Source organism: Pristiophorus japonicus, unplaced genomic scaffold (genome assembly GCF_044704955.1).
Source record: "Pristiophorus japonicus isolate sPriJap1 unplaced genomic scaffold, sPriJap1.hap1 HAP1_SCAFFOLD_33, whole genome shotgun sequence".
Lineage (NCBI taxonomy): Eukaryota > Metazoa > Chordata > Chondrichthyes > Pristiophoridae > Pristiophorus > Pristiophorus japonicus.
Genome location: NW_027253106.1, coordinates 8889047 through 8912150, shown reverse-complemented (window position 1 = coordinate 8912150; position 23104 = coordinate 8889047).

Genomic DNA, 23104 nt, shown 5'->3' with positions numbered 1-23104 from the left:
AGTATCTATCCAACACTCACCTGTCTCATAATATCAGAGAATGAAAGAAGCAGTATCTATCCAACACACACGTGTCACAGTATCGGAGAATGAGGGAGGCAGTAACTGTCCAACACTCACCTGTCACAAAGTTTCAGAGAATGAAAGAGGCAGTATCTATCCAACACTCACCTGTTACATAGTGTCAGAGAATGAGAGAGACAGTATCTATCCAACACTCACCTGTTACATAGTGTCAGAGAATGAGAGAGACAGTATCTATCCAACACTCACCTTTCACGCAGTGTCAGAGAATGTGAGAGGCAGTATCTATCCAACTCACACGTGTCACAGTATCAGAGAATGAGGGAGGCAGTTACTATCCAACACTCACCTGTCACTTCGTGTCAGAGAATGAGAGAGGCAGTATCTATCCAACACTTACCTGTCACTTCGTGTCAGAGAATGAGAGAGGCAGTATCTATCCAACACTCACCTGTCACATAGTCTCAGAGAATGAGAGAGGCAGTATCTATCCAACACTCACCTACAACATCGTGTCAGAGAATGAGAGAGGCAGTATCTATCCAACACTTACCTGTCACAAAGTGTCAGAGAATGAGAGAGGCAGTATCTATCCAACACTCACCTGTCACATATTGTCAGAGAATGAGAGAGGCAGTATCTATCCAACACTCACCTGTCACATAGTATCAGAGAATGAGATAGGCAGTATCTATCCAACACTTACCTGTCACATAGTACCAGAGAATGAGAGAGGCAGTATCTATCCAACACTCACTTGTCACATTGTATCAGAGAATGAGAGAGGCAGTATCTATCCAACACTCTCCTGTTACATAATGTCAGAGAATGAGTGAGGCAGTATCTATCCCACACTCACATGTCACATAATCTCAGAGAATGAGAGAGGCAGTATCTATCCAACACTCACCTGTCACTTCGTGTCAGAGAATGAGAGAGGCAGTATCTATCCAACACTCACTTGTCACATTGTATCAGAGAATGAGAGAGGCAGTATCTATCCAACACTCTCCTGTTGCATAATGTCAGAGAATGAGTGAGGCAGTATCTATCCCACACTCACATGTCACATAATCTCAGAGAATGAGAGAGGCAGTATCTATCCAACACTCACCTGTCACTTCGTGTCAGAGAATGAGAGAGGCAGTATCTATCCAACACTCACCTGTCACATATTGTCAGGGAATGAGAGAGGCAGTATCTATCCAACACTCTCCTGTTACATAGTGTCAGAGAATGAGTGAGGCAGTATCTATCCCACACTCAAATGTCACATAATCTCAATAATGAGAGGCAGTATCTATCCAACACTCTCCTGTTACATAGTGTTAGAGAATGAGAGAGACAGTATCTATCCAACACTCACCTGTCACATAGTGTCAGAAAATGAGAGAGGCAGAATAGATACAACACTCACCTGTCACTTCGTGCAAGAGAATGAGAGAGGCAGTACCTCTCCAACACTTACCTGTCACATATTGTCAGAGAAAGAGTGATGCATTAATCTATCCAACACTCACATGTCACATTGTGTGAAAGAATGACAGAGGCAGTATCTATCCAACACTGACCTGTGGGATGGTGTCAGTGAATGAGAGATGCACTAATCTATCCAACACTCACCTGTCACATAATGTGAAAGAATGACAGAGACAGTATCTATGCAAAACTCACCTGTCACATAGTGTCAGAGAATGAGAGAGAAAGTATCTATCCAACACTCACCTGTCACATAGTGTCAGAGAATGGGAGAGTCAGTAGCTATCCTACAGTCACCTGTCACATAGTGTCAGAGAATGAGAGAGACAGTATCTATCCAACACTCACCTGTCAAATAGTGTCAGAGATTGACAAAGACAGTATCTATATCACACTGAACTGTCATTTCGTGTAAGAGAATGAAATAGACAGTATCCATCCAACACTTACCTGTGAGATAGTGTCAGAGAATGAGCGATGCACTAATCTATCAAACACTCACCTGTCACATAGTGTCAGAGAATGAGAGAGGCTGTATCTATCCAACACTCACCTGTCACAAAGTGTCAGAGAATGAGAAAGGCAGTATATATCCAACACTCACCTGTCACATTGTATCAGAGAATGAGAGAGGCAGTATCTATCCAACACTTACCTGTCACATAGTTTCAGAGAATGAGAGAGGCAGTATCTATCCAACACACACGTGTCACAGTATCAGAGAATGAGGGAGGCAGTAACTGTCCAACACTCACCTGCCACAAAGTTTCAGAGAATGAAAGAGGCAGTATCTATCCAACACTCACCTGTTACATAGTGTCAGAGAATGAGAGAGACAGTATCTATCCAACACTCACCTGTCACACAGTGTCTGAGAATGTGAGAGGCAGTATCTATCCAACACACACGTGTCACAGTATCAGAGAATGAGGGAGGCAGTTACTATCCAACACTTACCTGTCACATATTATCAGAGAATGAGAGATGCAGTATCTATCCAACACTCACTTGTCACATTGTATCAGAGAATGAGAGAGGCAGTATCTATCCAACACTCACCTGTCAAATAGTTTCAGAGAATGAAAGAGGCAGTATCTATCCAACACACACGTGTCACAGTATCAGAGAATGAGGGAGGCAGTAACTGTCCAACACTCACCTGTCACAAAGTTTCAGAGAATGAAAGAGGCAGTATCTATCCAACACTCACCTGTTACATAGTGTCAGAGAATGAGAGAGACAGTATCTATCCAACACTCACCTGTCACACAGTGTCAGAGAATGTGAGAGGCAGTATCTATCCAACACACACGTGTCACAGTATCAGAGAATGAGGGAGGCAGTTACTATCCAACACTTAACTGTCACATAGTGTCAGAGAATGAGAGAGGCAGTATCTATCCATCACTCACCTGTCACATCGTGTCAGAGAATGTGAGAGGCAGTATCCATCCAACACTTGCCTTTGAGATAGTGTTAGAGAATGAGCGATGCACTAATCTATCCAACACTCACCTGTCACATAGTGTCAGAGAATGAGAGAGACAGTATATATTCAACATTCACCTGTCACATAGTCACAGAGAATGAGAGAGGCAGTATCTATCCAACACTCACCTGTCACATAGTGTGAGAATGAGAGAAGCAGTATCTATCCTACACTCACCTGTCTCATAATATCAGAGAATGAGAGAGGCAGTATCTATCCAACACTCACCTGTCTCATAATATCAGAGAATGAAAGAGGCAGTATCTATCCAACACACACGTGTCACAGTATCGGAGAATGAGGGAGGCAGTAACTGTCCAACACTCACCTGTCACAAAGTTTCAGAGAATGAAAGAGGCAGTATCTATCCAACACTCACCTGTTACATAGTGTCAGAGAATGAGAGAGACAGTATCTATCCAACACTCACCTGTTACATTGTGTCAGAGAATGAGAGAGACAGTATCTATCCAACACTCACCTGTCACACAGTGTCAGAGAATGTGAGAGGCAGTATCTATCCAACTCACACGTGTCACAGTATCAGAGAATGAGGGAGGCAGTTACGATCCAACACTCACCTGTCACTTCGTGTCAGAGAATGAGAGAGGCAGTATCTATCCAACACTTACCTGTCACTTCGTGTCAGAGAATGAGAGAGGCAGTATCTATCCAACACTCACCTGTCACATAGTCTCAGAGAATGAGAGAGGCAGTATCTATCCAACACTCACCTACAACATATTGTCAGAGAATGAGAGAGGCAGTATCTATCCAACACTCACCTGTCACATAGTATCAGAGAATGAGATAGGCAGTATCTATCCAACACTTACCTGTCACATAGTACCAGAGAATGAGAGAGGCAGTATCTATCCAACACTCACTTGTCACATTGTATCAGAGAACGAGAGAGGCAATATCTATCCAACACTCTCCTGTTAGATAATGTCAGAGAATGAGTGAGGCAGTATCTATCCCACACTCACATGTCACATAATCTCAGAGAATGAGAGAGGCAGTATCTATCCAACAATCACCTGTCACTTCGTGTCAGAGAATGATAGAGGCAGTATCTATCCAACACTCACTTGTCACATTGTATCAGAGAATGAGAGAGGCAGTATCTATCCAACACTCTCCTGTTACATAATGTCAGAGAATGAGTGAGGCAGTATCTATCCCACACTCACATGTCACATAATCTCAGAGAATGAACCGCAGTATCTATCCAACACTCTCCTGTTACATAATGTTAGAGAATGAGAGAGACAGTATCTATCCAACACTCACCTGTCACATAGTGTCAGAGAATGAGTGAGGCAGTATCTATCCCACACTCACATGTCACATAGTCTCAGAGAATGAGAGAGGCAGTATCTATCCAAAACTCGCTTGTCACACAGTGTCAGACAATGTGAGAGGTAGTATCTATCCAACGCTCACCTGTCACATAGTGTCAGAGAATGAGAGAGGCAGTTTCGATCCAACGCTCACCTGTCACATCGTGTCAAAGAATGAGAGAGGCAGTATCTATCCAACACTCACCTGTCTCGGAGTGTCAGAGAATGAGAGAGGCAGTATCTACCATCCACTCACCTGTCACATAGTGTCAGAGAATGAGAAAGGCAGTATCTATCCAAAACTCACCTGTCACATAATGTCAGAGAATGACAGAGGCAGCATCTACCAACACTCACCTGTCAAATAGTGTGAAATAATGACAGAGATAGTATCTAGTGTCAGAGAATGAAAGAGGCAGTATCTTTCCAACACTCACCTGTCACATATTGTCAGAGAATGAGAGGGGCAGTATCTATCCAACACTCACCTGTCACATAGTGTCAGAGAATGAGAGAGGTAGTATCTATCCAACACTCACCTGTCACATATTGTCAGAGAATGAGAGAGGCAGTATCTATCCAACACTCACCTGTCACATAGTGTCAGAGAATGGGAGAGTCAATAGCTATCCTACAGTCACCTGTCACATAGTGTCAGAGAATGAGAGAGACAGTATCTATCCAACACTCACCTGTCAAATAGTGTCAGAGAATGAGAGAGGCAGTATCACTCCATCACTCACCTGTCACATAGTGTCAGAGAATGAGAGAGGCAGTATCTATCCAACAATTACCTGTCACATAGTATCAGAGAATGCGAGATGCAGTATCTATTCAACACTCACCTGTCACATCGTGTCAGAGAATGAGAGATGCAGTATCTATTCAACACTCACCATTCACATCGTGTCAGAGACTGAGAGAGGCAGTATCTGTCGAACACTTACCTGTCACATCGAGTCAGAGAATGAGAGAGGCAGTATCTGTCCAACACTCACCGGTCACACAGTATCAGAGAATGAGAGAGGCAGTATCTATCCATCACTCACCTGTCACATAGTGTCAGAGAATGAGAGAGACAGTATCTATTCAACACTCACCTGTCACATAGTGTCAGAGAATGAGAGAGGCAGTATCTATCCACACTTACCTGTCACATCGTTTCTGAGAATGAGAGAGGCAGTATCTATCCAACACTCACCTTCACATAGTGTCAGAGAATGAGAGGCAGTAACTATCCAACACTTACCTGTCACATATTCTCAGAGAATGAGGGAGGCAGTATCTATCCAACACTAACCTGTCACAACGTGTCAGAGAATGAGAGAGACAGTATCTATCCAGCACTCACCGCACAACGTGTCAGAGAATGAGAGAGGCATTATCTATCCAACACTCACCTGTCACAACGTGTCAGAGAATGAGGGAGACAGTATCTATCCAACACTCACCTGTCACAACGTGTCAGAGAATGATAGAGGCAGTATCTATCCAAAACTTACCTGTTACATAGTATCAGAGAATGAGAGAGGCAGTATCTATCCATCACTCATCTGTCACATGGTATCAGAGAATGAGAGAGGCAGTATCTATCCAAAACTTAGCTGTCACAAAGTGTGAAAGAATGAGAGAGGCAGTATCTATCCAACACTCACCTATCACATCGTGTCAGAGAATGAGAGAGGCAGAATCTATCCAACACTCACCTGTCACATAGGATCAGAGAATGAGAGAGGCAGTATCTATCCAACACTTACCTGTCTCATAGTGTCAGAGAATGAGAGAGGCAGTATCTGTCCAACACTCACCTGTCACATAGTTTCAGAGAATGAGAGAGACAGTATCTATCCAACACTCACCTGTCACATAGTCACAGAGAATGAGAGAGGCAGTATCTATCCAACACTCACCTGTCACATAGTATCAGAGAATGAGAGAGGCAGTATCTATCCAACACTCACCTGTCACACTGTCTCAGAGAATGAGAGAGGCAGTATCTATCCAAAACTTAGCTGTCACAAAGTGTGAAAGAATGAGAGAGGCAGTATCTATTCTACAGTCACCTGTCACATAGTGTCAGAGAATGAGAGAGGCAGTACCTCTCCAACACTCACCTATCACATAGTTTCAGAGAATGAGAGAGGCAGAATCTATCCAACACTCACCTGTCACATAGTGTGAAAGAATGACAGAGACAGTATCTATCCAACACTCACATGTCTCATAGTGTCAGAAAATGAGAGAGGCAGAATCGATACAACACTCACCTGTCACTTCGTGCATGAGAATGAGAGAGGCAGTACCTCTCCAACACTTACCTGTCACATATTGTCAGAGAAAGAGTGATGCACTAATCTATCCAACACTCACATGTCACATTGTGTGAAAGAATGTCAGAGGCAGTATCTATCCAACACTGACCTGTGGGATGGTGTCAGTGAATGAGAGATGCACTAATCTATCCAACACTCACCTGTCACATAGTGTGAAAGAATGACAGAGACAGTATCTATGCAAAACTCACCTGTCACATAGTGTCAGAGAATGAGAGAGACAGTATCTATCCAACACTCACCTGTCACATAGTGTCAGAGAATGGGAGAGTCAGTAGCTATCCTACAGTCACCTGTCACATAGTGTCAGAGAATGAGAGAGACAGTATCTATCCAACACTCACCTGTCAAATAGTGTCAGAGATTGACAAAGACAGTATCTATATCACACTGAACTGTCATTTCGTGTCAGAGAATGAAATAGACAGTATCCATCCAACACTTACCTGTGAGATAGTGTCAGAGAATGAGCGATGCACTAATCTATCAAACACTCACCTGTCACATAGTGTCAGAGAATGAGAGAGGCTGTATCTATCCAACACTCACCTGTCACAAAGTGTCAGAGAATGAGAAAGGCAGTATATATCCAACACTCACCTGTCACATATTGTCAGAGAATGAGAGAGGCAGTATCTATCCAACACTCACCTGTCACATAGTATCAGAGAATGAGAGAAGCAGTATCTATCCAACACTTATCTGTCACATAGTATCAGAGAATGAGAGAGGCAGTATCTATCCAACACTCACTTGTCACATTGTATCAGAGAATGAGAGAGGCAGTATCTATCCAACACTCACCTGTCACATAGTTTCAGAGAATGAAAGAGGCAGTATCTATCCAACACACACGTGTCACAGTATCAGAGAATGAGGGAGGCAGTAGCTGTCCAACACTCACCTGTCACAAAGTTTCAGAGAATGAAAGAGGCAGTATCTATTCAACACTCACCTGTTACACAGTGTCAGAGAATGAGAGAGACAGTATCTATCCAACACTCACCTGTCACACAGTGTCAGAGAATGTGAGAGGCAGTATCTATCCAAAACACGTGTCACAGTATCAGAGAATGAGGGAGGCAGTTACTATCCAACACTTACCTGTCACATAGTGTCAGAGAATGAGAGAGGCAGTATCTATCCATCACTCACCTGTCACATAGTGTCAGAGAATGGTAGAGGCAGTATCCATCCAACACTTGCCTTTGAGATAGTGTCAGAGAATGAGCGATGCACTAATCTATCCAACACTCACCTGTCACATAGTGTCAGAGAATGAGAGAGACAGTATCTATTCAACATTCACCTGTCACATAGTCACAGAGAATGAGAGAGGCAGTATCTATCCAACACTCACCTGTCACATAGTGTGAGAATGAGAGAAGCAGTATCTATCCTACACTCACCTGTCTCATAATATCAGAGAATGAGAGAGGCAGTATCTATCCAACACTCACCTGTCTCATAATATCAGAGAATGAAAGAGGCAGTATCTATCCAACACACACGTGTCACAGTATCGGAGAATGAGGGAGGCAGTAACTGTCCAACACTCACCTGTCACAAAGTTTCAGAGAATGAAAGAGGCAGTATCTATCCAACACTCACCTGTTACATAGTGTCAGAGAATGAGAGAGACAGTATCTATCCAACACTCACCTGTTACATAGTGTCAGAGAATGAGAGAGACAGTATCTATCCAACACTCACCTGTCACACAGTGTCAGAGAATGTGAGAGGCAGTATCTATCCAAATCACCCGTGTCACATAGTGTCAGAGAATGAAAGAGGCAGTATCTATCCAGCACTCACCTGTCACATAGTCTCAGAGAATGAGAGAGGCAGTATCTATCCAACACTCACCTGTCACATGGTATCAGAGAATGAGAGAGGCAGTATCTATCCTACAGTCACCTGTCACATAGTGTCAGAGAATTAGAGAGGCAGTATCTATCCAACACTCACCTATTACATAGTGTCAGAGAATGAGAGAGGCAGTATCTATCCAACACTTACCTGTCACATAGTATCAGAGAACGGGAGAGGCAGTATCTATCCAACACTTAACTGTGCGATGATGTCAGAGAATGAGAGATGCACTAATCTATCCAACACTCAACTGTCACATAGTTTCAGAGAATGAGAGAGACAGTATCTATCCAACACTCACCTGTCACATAGTGACAGAGAATGAGAGAGGCAGTATCTATCCAACACTTACCTGTTACATAGTATCAAAGAATGAGAGAGGCAGTATCTATCCATCACTCATCTGTCACATAGTTTCAGAGAATGAGAGAGACAGTATCTCTCCAACACTCACCTGTCACATAGTGTCAGAGAATGAGAGAGGCAGTATCTATCCAACACTCACCTGTCACATAGTGTCAGAGAATGAGAGAGGCAGTATCTATCCATCACTCATCTGTCACATAGTTTCAGAGAATGAGAGAGACAGTATCTCTCCAACACTCACCTGTCACTTAGTGTCAGAAAATGAGAGAGGCAGTATCTATCCAACACTCACCTGTCACATAGTGTCAGAGAATGAGAGAGGCAGTATCTGTCCAACACTCACCTGTCACATAGTTTCAGAGAATGAGAGAGACAGTATCTATCCAACACTCACCTGTCACATAGTCACAGAGAATGAGAGAGGCAGTATCTATCCAACACTCACCTGTCACATAGTATCAGAGAATGAGAGAGGCAGTATCTATCCAACACTCACCTGTCACACTGTCTCAGAGAATGAGAGAGGCAGTATCTATCCAAAACTTAGCTGTCACAAAGTGTGAAAGAATGAGAGAGGCAGTATCTATTCTACAGTCACCTGTCACATAGTGTCAGAGAATGAGAGAGGCAGTATCTATCCAACACTCACCTATCACATAGTTTCAGAGAATGAGAGAGGCAGAATCTATCCAACACTCACCTGTCACATAGTATCAGAGAATGAGAGAGGCATTATCTATCCAACACTTACCTGTCACATAGTATCAGAGAATAAGAGAGGCAGTATCTATCCAACACTTACCTGTGCGATGGTGTCAGAGAATGAGAGATGCACTAATCTATCCAACACTCACCTGTCACATAGTGTGAAAGAATGACAGAGACAGTATCTATCCAACACTCACATGTCTCATAGTGTCAGAAAATGAGAGAGGCAGAATCGATACAACACTCACCTGTCACTTCGTGCATGAGAATGAGAGAGGCAGTACCTCTCCAACACTTACCTGTCACATATTGTCAGAGAAAGAGTGATGCACTAATCTATCCAACACTCACATGTCACATTGTGTGAAAGAATGTCAGAGGCAGTATCTATCCAACACTGACCTGTGGGATGGTGTCAGTGAATGAGAGATGCACTAATCTATCCAACACTCACCTGTCACATAGTGTGAAAGAATGACAGAGTCAGTATCTATGCAAAACTCACCTGTCACATAGTGTCAGAGAATGAGAGAGACAGTATCTATCCAACACTCACCTGTCACATAGTGTCAGAGAATGGGAGAGTCAGTAGCTATCCTACAGTCACCTGTCACATAGTGTCAGAGAATGAGAGAGACAGTATCTATCCAACACTCACCTGTCAAATAGTGTCAGAGATTGACAAAGACAGTATCTATATCACACTGAACTGTCATTTCGTGTCAGAGAATGAAATAGACAGTATCCATCCAACACTTACCTGTGAGATAGTGTCAGAGAATGAGCGATGCACTAATCTATCAAACACTCACCTGTCACATAGTGTCAGAGAATGAGAGAGGCTGTATCTATCCAACACTCACCTGTCACAAAGTGTCAGAGAATGAGAAAGGCAGTATATATCCAACACTCACCTGTCACATATTGTCAGAGAATGAGAGAGGCAGTATCTATCCAACACTCACCTGTCACATAGTATCAGAGAATGAGAGAAGCAGTATCTATCCAACACTTATCTGTCACATAGTATCAGAGAATGAGAGAGGCAGTATCTATCCAACACTCACTTGTCACATTGTATCAGAGAATGAGAGAGGCAGTATCTATCCAACACTCACCTGTCACATAGTTTCAGAGAATGAAAGAGGCAGTATCTATCCAACACACACGTGTCACAGTATCAGAGAATGAGGGAGGCAGTAACTGTCCAACACTCACCTGTCACAAAGTTTCAGAGAATGAAAGAGGCAGTATCTATTCAACACTCACCTGTTACACAGTGTCAGAGAATGAGAGAGACAGTATCTATCCAACACTCACCTGTCACACAGTGTCAGAGAATGTGAGAGGCAGTATCTATCCAAAACACGTGTCACAGTATCAGAGAATGAGGGAGGCAGTTACTATCCAACACTCACCTGTCAAATAGTGTCAGAGATTGACAAAGACAGTATCTATATCACACTGAACTGTCATTTCGTGTCAGAGAATGAAATAGACAGTATCCATCCAACACTTACCTGTGAGATAGTGTCAGAGAATGAGCGATGCACTAATCTATCAAACACTCACTGTCACATAGTGTCGGAGAATGAGAGAGGCTGTATCTATCCAACACTCACCTGTCACAAAGTGTCAGAGAATGAGAAAGGCAGTATATATCCAACACTCACCTGTCACATATTGTCAGAGAATGAGAGAGGCAGTATCTATCCAACACTCACCTGTCACATAGTATCAGAGAATGAGAGAAGCAGTATCTATCCAACACTTACCTGTCACATAGTATCAGAGAATGAGAGAGGCAGTATCTATCCAACACTCACTTGTCACATTGTATCAGAGAATGAGAGAGGCAGTATCTATCCAACACTCACCTGTCACATAGTTTCAGAGAATGAAAGAGGCAGTATCTATCCAACACACACGTGTCACAGTATCAGAGAATGAGGGAGGCAGTAACTGTCCAACACTCACCTGTCACAAAGTTTCAGAGAATGAAAGAGGCAGTATCTATCCAACACTCACCTGTTACATAGTTTCAGAGAATGGGAGAGACAGTATCTATCCAACACACACGTGTCACAGTATCAGAGAATGAGGGAGGCAGTTACTATCCAACACTTAACTGTCACATAGTGTCAGAGAATGAGAGAGGCAGTATCTATCCAACACTCACCTGTCTCATAATATCAGAGAATGAAAGAGGCAGTATCTATCCAACACACACGTGTCACAGTATCGGAGAATGAGGGAGGCAGTAACTGTCCAACACTCACATGTCACAAAGATTCAGAGAATGAAAGAGGCAGTATCTATCCAACACTCACCTGTTACATAGTGTCAGAGAATGAGAGAGACAGTATCTATCCAACACTCACCTGTTACATTGTGTCAGAGAATGAGAGAGACAGTATCTATCCAACACTCACCTGTCACACAGTGTCAGAGAATGAGAGAGGCAGTATCTATCCAACACTCACCTACAACATATTGTCAGAGAATGAGAGAGGCAGTATCTATCCAACACTCACCTGTCACATAGTATCAGAGAATGAGATAGGCAGTATCTATCCAACACTTACCTGTCACATAGTACCAGAGAATGAGAGAGGCAGTATCTATCCAACACTCACTTGTCACATTGTATCAGAGAACGAGAGAGGCAGTATCTATCCAAAACTCTCCTGTTAGATAATGTCAGAGAATGAGTGAGGCAGTATCTATCCCACACTCACATGTCACATAATCTAAGAGAATGAGAGAGGCAGTATCTTTCCAACACTCACCTGTCACTTCGTGTCAGAGAATGATAGAGGCAGTATCTATCCAACACTCACTTGTCACATTGTATCAGAGAATGAGAGAGGCAGTATCTATCCAACACTCACCTGTCACATATTGTCAGGGAATGAGAGAGGCAGTATCTATCCAACACTCTCCTGTTACATAGTGTCAGAGAATGAGTGAGGCAGTATCTATCCCACACTCAAATGTCACATAATCTCAGAGAATGAGAAGCAGTATCTATCCAACACTCTCCTGTTACATAGTGTTAGAGAATGAGAGAGACAGTATCTATCCAACACTCACCTGTCACATAGTGTCAGAGAATGAGTGAGGCAGTATCTATCCCACACTCACATGTCACATAGTCTCAGAGAATGAGAGAGGCAGTATCTATCCAAAACTCACTTGTCACACTGTGTCAGACAATGTGAGAGGTAGTATCTATCCAACGCTCACCTGTCACATAGTGTCAGAGAATGAGAGAGGCAGTTTCGATCCAACGCTCACCTGTCACATCGTGTCAAAGAATGAGAGAGGCAGTATCTATCCAACACTCACCTGTCACATAGTGTCAGAGAATGAGAAAGGCAGTATCTATCCAAAACTCACCTGTCACATAATGTCAGAGAATGACAGAGGCAGCATCTACCAACACTCACCTGTCAAATAGTGTGAAATAATGACAGAGATAGTATCTAGTGTCAGAGAATGAAAGAGGCAGTATCTTTCCAACACTCACCTGTCACATATTGTCAGAGAATGAGAGGGGCAGTATCTATCCAACACTCACCTGTCACATAGTGTCAGAGAATGAGAGAGGTAGTATCTATCCAACACTCACCTGTCACATATTGTCAGAGAATGAGAGAGGCAGTATCTATCCAACACTCACCTGTCACATAGAATCAGAGAATGAGAGAGACAGTTTCTATCCAACACTCACCTGTCACATCGTGTCAGAAAAAGAGAGAGGCAGTATCTATCCAACACTCACCTGTCACATAGTGTCAGAGAATGAGAGAGGCAGTATCACTCCATCACTCACCTGTCACATAGTGTCAGAGAATGAGAGAGGCAGTATCTATCCAACAATTACCTGTCACATAGTATCAGAGAATGCGAGATGCAGTATCTATTCAACACTCACCTGTCACATCGTGGCAGAGAATGAGAGATGCAGTATCTATTCAACACTCACCATTCACATCGTGTCAGAGACTGAGAGAGGCAGTATCTGTCGAACACTTACCTGTCACATCGAGTCAGAGAATGAGAGAGGCAGTATCTGTCCAACACTCACCGGTCACACAGTATCAGAGAATGAGAGAGGCAGTATCTATCCATCACTCACCTGTCACATAGTGTCAGAGAATGAGAGAGACAGTATCTATTCAACACTCACCTGTCACATAGTGTCAGAGAATGAGAGAGGCAGTATCTATCCACACTTACCTGTCACATCGTTTCTGAGAATGAGAGAGGCAGTATCTATCCAACACTCACCTTCACATAGTGTCAGAGAATGAGAGGCAGTAACTATCCAACACTTACCTGTCACATATTCTCAGAGAATGAGGGAGGCAGTATCTATCCAACACTCACCTGTCACAACGTGTCAGAGAATGAGAGAGACAGTATCTATCCAGCACTCACCGCACAACGTGTCAGAGAATGAGAGAGGCATTATCTATCCAACACTCACCTGTCACAACGTGTCAGAGAATGAGGGAGACAGTATCTATCCAACACTCACCTGTCACAACGTGTCAGAGAATGAGAGAGGCAGTATCTATCCAAAACTTACCTGTTACATAGTATCAGAGAATGAGAGAGGCAGTATCTATCCATCACTCATCTGTCACATGGTATCAGAGAATGAGAGAGGCAGTATCTATCCAAAACTTAGCTGTCACAAAGTGTGAAAGAATGAGAGAGGCAGTATCTATCCAACACTCACCTATCACATCGTGTCAGAGAATGAGAGAGGCAGAATCTATCCAACACTCACCTGTCACATAGGATCAGAGAATGAGAGAGGCAGTATCTATCCAACACTTACCTGTCACATAGTATCAGAGAATGAGAGAGGCAGTATCTATCCAACACTCACCTGTCTCATAGTGTCAGAGAATGAGAGAGGCAGTATCTGTCCAACACTCACCTGTCACATAGTTTCAGAGAATGAGAGAGACAGTATCTATCCAACACTCACCTGTCACATAGTCACAGAGAATGAGAGAGGCAGTATCTATCCAACACTCACCTGTCACATAGTATCAGAGAATGAGAGAGGCAGTATCTATCCAACACTCACCTGTCACACTGTCTCAGAGAATGAGAGAGGCAGTATCTATCCAAAACTTAGCTGTCACAAAGTGTGAAAGAATGAGAGAGGCAGTATCTATTCTACAGTCACCTGTCACATAGTGTCAGAGAATGAGAGAGGCAGTATCTATCCAACACTCACCTATCACATAGTTTCAGAGATTGAGAGAGGCAGAATCTATCCAACACTCACCTGTCACATAGTATCAGAGAATGAGAGAGGCATTATCTATCCAACACTTACCTGTCACATAGTATCAGAGAATGAGAGAGGCAGTATCTATCCAACACTTACCTGTGCGATGGTGTCAGAGAATGAGAGATGCACTAATCTATCCAACACTCACCTGTCACATAGTGTGAAAGAATGACAGAGACAGTATCTATCCAACACTCACATGTCTCATAGTGTCAGAAAATGAGAGAGGCAGAATCGATACAACACTCACCTGTCACTTCGTGCATGAGAATGAGAGAGGCAGTACCTCTCCAACACTTACCTGTCACATATTGTCAGAGAAAGAGTGATGCACTAATCTATCCAACACTCACATGTCACATTGTGTGAAAGAATGTCAGAGGCAGTATCTATCCAACACTGACCTGTGGGATGGTGTCAGTGAATGAGAGATGCACTAATCTATCCAACACTCACCTGTCACATAGTGTGAAAGAATGACAGAGACAGTATCTATGCAAAACTCACCTGTCACATAGTGTCAGAGAATGAGAGAGACAGTATCTATCCAACACTCACCTGTCACATAGTGTCAGAGAATGGGAGAGTCAGTAGCTATCCTACAGTCACCTGTCACATAGTGTCAGAGAATGAGAGAGACAGTATCTATCCAACACTCACCTGTCAAATAGTGTCAGAGATTGACAAAGACAGTATCTATATCACACTGAACTGTCATTTCGTGTCAGAGAATGAAATAGACAGTATCCATCCAACACTTACCTGTGAGATAGTGTCAGAGAATGAGCGATGCACTAATCTATCAAACACTCACCTGTCACATAGTGTCAGAGAATGAGAGAGGCTGTATCTATCCAACACTCACCTGTCACAAAGTGTCAGAGAATGAGAAAGGCAGTATATATCCAACACTCACCTGTCACATATTGTCAGAGAATGAGAGAGGCAGTATCTATCCAACACTCACCTGTCACATAGTATCAGAGAATGAGAGAAGCAGTATCTATCCAACACTTATCTGTCACATAGTATCAGAGAATGAGAGAGGCAGTATCTATCCAACACTCACTTGTCACATTGTATCAGAGAATGAGAGAGGCAGTATCTATCCAACACTCACCTGTCACATAGTTTCAGAGAATGAAAGAGGCAGTATCTATCCAACACACACGTGTCACAGTATCAGAGAATGAGGGAGGCAGTAACTGTCCAACACTCACCTGTCACAAAGTTTCAGAGAATGAAAGAGGCAGTATCTATTCAACACTCACCTGTTACAGTGTCAGAGAATGAGAGAGACAGTATCTATCCAACACTCACCTGTCACACAGTGTCAGAGAATGTGAGAGGCAGTATCTATCCAAAACACGTGTCACAGTATCAGAGAATGAGGGAGGCAGTTACTATCCAACACTTACCTGTCACATAGTGTCAGAGAATGAGAGAGGCAGTATCTATCCATCACTCACCTGTCACATAGTGTCAGAGAATGTGAGAGGCAGTATCCATCCAACACTTGCCTTTGAGATAGTGTCAGAGAATGAGCGATGCACTAATCTATCCAACACTCACCTGTCACATAGTGTCAGAGAATGAGAGAGACAGTATCTATTCAACATTCACCTGTCACATAGTCACAGAGAATGAGAGAGGCAGTATCTATCCAACACTCACCTGTCACATAGTGTGAGAATGAGAGAAGCAGTATCTATCCTACACTCACCTGTCTCATAATATCAGAGAATGAGAGAGGCAGTATCTATCCAACACTCACCTGTCTCATAATATCAGAGAATGAAAGAGGCAGTATCTATCCAACACACACGTGTCACAGTATCGGAGAATGAGGGAGGCAGTAACTGTCCAACACTCACCTGTCACAAAGTTTCAGAGAATGAAAGAGGCAGTATCTATCCAACACTCACCTGTTACATAGTGTCAGAGAATGAGAGAGACAGTATCTATCCAACACTCACCTGTTACATAGTGTCAGAGAATGAGAGAGACAGTATCTATCCAACACTCACCTGTCACACAGTGTCAGAGATTGTGAGAGGCAGTATCTATCCAACTCACACGTGTCACATAGTGTCAGAGAATGAAAGAGGCAGTATCTATCCAGCACTCACCTGTCACATAGTCTCAGAGAATGAGAGAGGCAGTATCTATCCAACACTCACCTGTCACATGGTATCAGAGAATGAGAGAGGCAGTATCTATCCTACAGTCACCTGTCACATAGTGTCAGAGAATTAGAGAGGCAGTATCTATCCAACACTCACCTATTACATAGTGTCAGAGAATGAGAGAGGCAGTATCTATCCAACACTTACCTGTCACATAGTATCAGAGAATGAGAGAGGCAGTATCTATCCAACACTTAACTGTGCGATGATGTCAGAGAATGAGAGCTGCACTAATCTATCCAACACTCAACTGTCACATAGTTTCAGAGAATGAGAGAGACAGTATCTATCCAACACTCACCTGTCACATAGTGACAGAGAATGAGAGAGGCAGTATCTATCCAACACTTACCTGTTACATAGTATCAAAGAATGAGAGAGGCAGTATCTATCCATCACTCATCTGTCACATAGTTTCAGAGAATGAGAGAGACAGTATCTCTCCAACACTCACCTGTCACATAGTGTCAGAGAATGAGAGAGGCAGTATCTATCCAACACTCACCTGTCACATAGTGTCAGAGAATGAGAGAGGCAGTATCTATCCATCACTCATCTGTCACATAGTTTCAGAGAATGAGAGAGACAGTATCTCTCCAACACTCACCTGTCACATAGTGTCAGAAAATGAGAGAGGCAGTATCTATCCAACACTCACCTGTCACATAGTGTCAGAGAATGAGAGAGGCAGTATCTGTCCAACACTCACCTGTCACATAGTTTCAGAGAATGAGAGAGACAGTATCTATCCAACACTCACCTGTCACATAGTCACAGAGAATGAGAGAGGCAGTATCTATCCAACACTCACCTGTCACATAGTATCAGAGAATGAGAGAGGCAGTATCTATCCAACACTCACCTGTCACACTGTCTCAGAGAATGAGAGAGGCAGTATCTATCCAAAACTTAGCTGTCACAAAGTGTGAAAGAATGAGAGAGGCAGTATCTATTCTACAGTCACCTGTCACATAGTGTCAGAGAATGAGAGAGGCAGTATCTATCCAACACTCACCTATCACATAGTTTCAGAGAATGAGAGAGGCAGAATCTATCCAACACTCACCTGTCACATAGTATCAGAGAATGAGAGAGGCATTATCTATCCAACACTTACCTGTCACATAGTATCAGAGAATGAGAGAGGCAGTATCGATCCAACACTTACCTGTGCGATGATGACAGAGAATGAGAGATGCACTAATCTATCCAACACTCACCTGTCACATAGTGTGAAAGAATGACAGAGACAGTATCTATCCAACACACACATGTCTCATAGTCTCAGAGAATGAGAGAGGCAGAATCTATACAACACTCACCTGTACCTTCGTGCAAAAGAATGAGAGGCAGTACCTCTCCAACACTTACCTGTCACATATTGTCAGAGAAAGAGTGATGCACTAATCTATCCAACACTCACATGTCACATTGTGTGAAAGAATGACAGAGGCAGTATCTATCCAACTCTGACCTGTGGGATGGTGTCAGTGAATGAGAGATGCACTAATCTATCCAACACTCACCTGTCACATAGTGTCAGAGAATGAGAGAGACAGTATCTATCCAACACTCACCTGTCACATAGTGTCAGAGAAGGAGAGAGGCAGTATCTATCCAACACTCACCTGTCACATAGTGTCAGAGAATGGGAGAGGCAGTAGCTATCCTACAGTCACCTGTCACATAGTCTCAGAGAATGAGGGAGGCAGTATCTATCCAACACTCACCTGTCACATAGTGTGAGAATGAGAGAAGCAGTATCTATCCTACACTCACCTGTCTCATAATATCAGAGAATGAGAGAGGCAGTATCTATCCAACACTCACCTGTCACAAAGTGTCAGAGAATGAGAGAGGCAGTATCTATCCATCACTCACCTGTCACATAGTGTCAGAGAGTGTGAGAGGCAGTATCCATCCAACACTTACCTGTGAGATAGTGTCAGAGAATGAGCGATGCACTAGTCTATCCAACACTCACCTGTCACATATTTTTAGAGAATGAGAGAGGCAGTATCTATCCAACACTCACCTGTCACATAGTATCAGAGAATGAGAGAGGCAGTATCTATCCAACACTCACCTGTCACACAGTGTCAGAGAATGTGAGAGGCAGTATCTACCCTCCACTCACCTGTCACACTGTATCAGAGAATGAGAGAGGCAGTATCTATCCATCACTCATCTGTCACATGGTATCAGAGAATGAGAGAGGCAGTATCTATCCAAAACTTAGCTGTCACAAAGTGTGAAAGAATGAGAGAGGCAGTATCTATCCTACAGTCACCTGTCACATAGTGTCAGAGAATGAGAGAGGCAGTATCTATCCAACACTCACCTATCACATAGTGTCAGAGAATGAGAGAGGCAGAATCTATCCAACACTCACCTGTCACAGAGTATCAGAGAATGAGAGAGGCAGTATCTATCCAACACTTACCTGTCACATAGTATCAGAGAATGAGAGAGGCAGTATCTATCCAACACTTACCTGTGCGATGATGACAGAGAATGAGAGATGCACTAATCTATCCAACACTCACCTGTCACATAGTGTGAAAGAATGACAGAGACAGTATCTATCCAACACTCACATGTCTCATAGTGTCAGAGAATGAGAGAGGCAGAATCTATACAACACTCACCTGTATCTTCGTGCAAGAGAATGAGAGGCAGTACCTCTCCAACACTTACCTGTCACATATTGTCAGAGAAAGAGTGATGCACTAATCTATCCAACACTCACATGTCACATTGTGTGAAAGAATGACAGAAGCAGTATCTATCCAACTCTGACCTGTGGGATGGTGTCAGTGAATGAGAGATGCACTAATCTATCCAACACTCACCTGTCACATAGTGTCAGAGAATGAGAGAGACAGTATCTATCCAACACTCACCTGTCACTTCGTGTCAGAGAATGAGAGAGGCAGTATCTATCCAACACTCACCTGTCACATAGTCTCAGAGAATGATAGAGGCAGTATCTATCCAACACCCACCTACCACATAGTTTCAGAGAATGAGAGAGGCAGAATCTATCCAAAACTTAGCTGTCAGAAAGTGTGAAAGAATGAGAGAGGCAGTATCTATTCTACAGTCACCTGTCACATAGTGTCAGAGAATGAGAGAGGCAGTATCTATCCAACACTCACCTATCACATAGTTTCAGAGAATGAGAGAGGCAGAATCTATCCAACACTCACCTGTCACATAGTATCAGAGAATGAGAGAGGCATTATCTATCCAACACTTACCTGTCACATAGTATCAGAGAATGAGAGAGGCAGTATCTATCCAACACTTACCTGTGCGATGGTGTCAGAGAATGAGAGATGCACTAATCTATCCAACACTCACCTGTCACATAGTGTGAAAGAATGACAGAGACAGTATCTATCCAACACTCACATGTCTCATAGTGTCAGAAAATGAGAGAGGCAGAATCGATACAACACTCACCTGTCACTTCGTGCATGAGAATGAGAGAGGCAGTACCTCTCCAACACTTACCTGTCACATATTGTCAGAGAAAGAGTGATGCACTAATCTATCCAACACTCACATGTCACATTGTGTGAAAGAATGTCAGAGGCAGTATCTATCCAACACTGACCTGTGGGATGGTGTCAGTGAATGAGAGATGCACTAATCTATCCAACACTCACCTGTCACATAGTGTGAAAGAATGACAGAGACAGTATCTATGCAAAACTCACCTGTCACATAGTGTCAGAGAATGAGAGAGACAGTATCTATCCAACACTCACCTGTCACATAGTGTCAGAGAATGGGAGAGTCAGTAGCTATCCTACAGTCACCTGTCACATAGTGTCAGAGAATGAGAGAGACAGTATCTATCCAACACTCACCTGTCAAATAGTGTCAGAGATTGACAAAGACAGCATCTATATCACACTGAACTGTCATTTCGTGTCAGAGAATGAAATAGACAGTATCCATCCAAAACTTACCTGTGAGATAGTGTCAGAGAATGAGCGATGCACTAATCTATCAAACACTCACCTGTCACATAGTGTCAGAGAATGAGAGAGGCTGTATCTATCCAAAACTCACCTGTCACAAAGTGTCAGAGAATGAGAAAGGCAGTATATATCCAACACTCACCTGTCACATATTGTCAGAGAATGAGAGAGGCAGTATCTATCCAACACTCACCTGTCACATAGTTTCAGAGAATGAGAGAGGCAGTATCTATCCAACACTCACCTGTCACATAGTTTCAGAGAATGAAAGAGGCAGTATCTATCCAACACACACGTGTCACAGTATCAGAGAATGAGGGAGGCAGTAACTGTCCAACACTCACCTGTCACAAAGTTTCAGAGAATGAAAGAGGCAGTATCTATTCAACACTCACCTGTTACATAGTGTCAGAGAATGAGAGAGACAGTATCTATCCAACACTCACCTGTCACACAGTGTCAGAGAATGTGAGAGGCAGTATCTATCCAACACACATGTGTCACAGTATCAGAGAATGAGGGAGGCAGTTACTATCCAACACTTACCTGTCACATAGTGTCAGAGAATGAGAGAGGCAGTATCTATCCATCACTCACCTGTCACATAGTGTCAGAGAATGTGAGAGGCAGTATCTATTCAACATTCACCTGTCACATAGTCACAGAGAATGAGAGAGGCAGTATCTATCCAACACTCACCTGTCACATAGTGTGAGAATGAGAGAAGCAGTATCTATCCTACACTCACCTGTCTCATAATATCAGAGAATGAGAGAGGCAGTATCTATCCAACACTCACCTGTCTCATAATATCAGAGAATGAAAGAGGCAGTATCTATCCAACACACACGTGTCACAGTATCGGAGAATGAGGGAGGCAGTAACTGTCCAACACTCACCTGTCACAAAGTTTCAGAGAATGAAAGAGGCAGTATCTATCCAACACTCACCTGTTACATAGTGTCAGAGAATGAGAGAGACAGTATCTATCCAACACTCACCTGTTACATAGTGTCAGAGAATGAGAGACAGTATCTATCCAACACTCACCTGTCACACAGTGTCAGAGAATGTGAGAGGCAGTATCTATCCAACTCACACGTGTCACAGTATCAGAGAATGAGCGAAGCAGTTACTATCCAACACTCACCTGTCACTTCGTGTCAGAGAATGAGAGAGGCAGTATCTATCCAACACTTACCTGTCACTTCGTGTCAGAGAATGAGAGAGGCAGTATCTATCCAACACTCACCTGTCACATAGTCTCAGAGAAAGAGAGAGGCAGTATCTATCCAACACTCACCTACAACATCGTGTCAGAGAATGAGAGAGGCAGTATCTATCCAACACTCACCTGTCACAAAGTGTCAGAGAATGAGAGAGGCAGTATCTATCCATCACTCACCTGTCACATAGTGTCAGAGAATGTGAGAGGCAGTATCCATCCAACACTTACCTGTGAGATAGTGTCAGAGAATGAGCGATGCACTAGTCTATCCAACACTCACCTGTCACATATTTTTAGAGAATGAGAGAGGCAGTATCTATCCAACACTCACCTGTCACATAGTATCAGAGAATGAGAGAGGCAGTATCTATCCAACACTCACCTGTCACACAGTGTCAGAGAATGTGAGAGGCAGTATCTACCCTCCACTCACCTGTCACACTGTATCAGAGAATGAGAGAGGCAGTATCTATCCAACACTCACCTGTCACATATTTTTAGAGAATGAGAGAGGCAGTATCTATCCAACACTCACCTGTCACATAGTGTCAGAGAATGAGAGAGACAGTATCTATCCAACACTCACCTGTCACATAGTGTCAGAGAATGGGAGAGTCAGTAGCTATCCTACAGTCACCTGTCACATAGTGTCAGAGAATAAGAGAGACAGTATCTATCCAACACTCACCTGTCAAATAGTGTCAGAGATTGAGAAAGACAGTATCTATATCACACTGAACTGTCATTTCGTGTCAGAGAATGAAATAGACAGT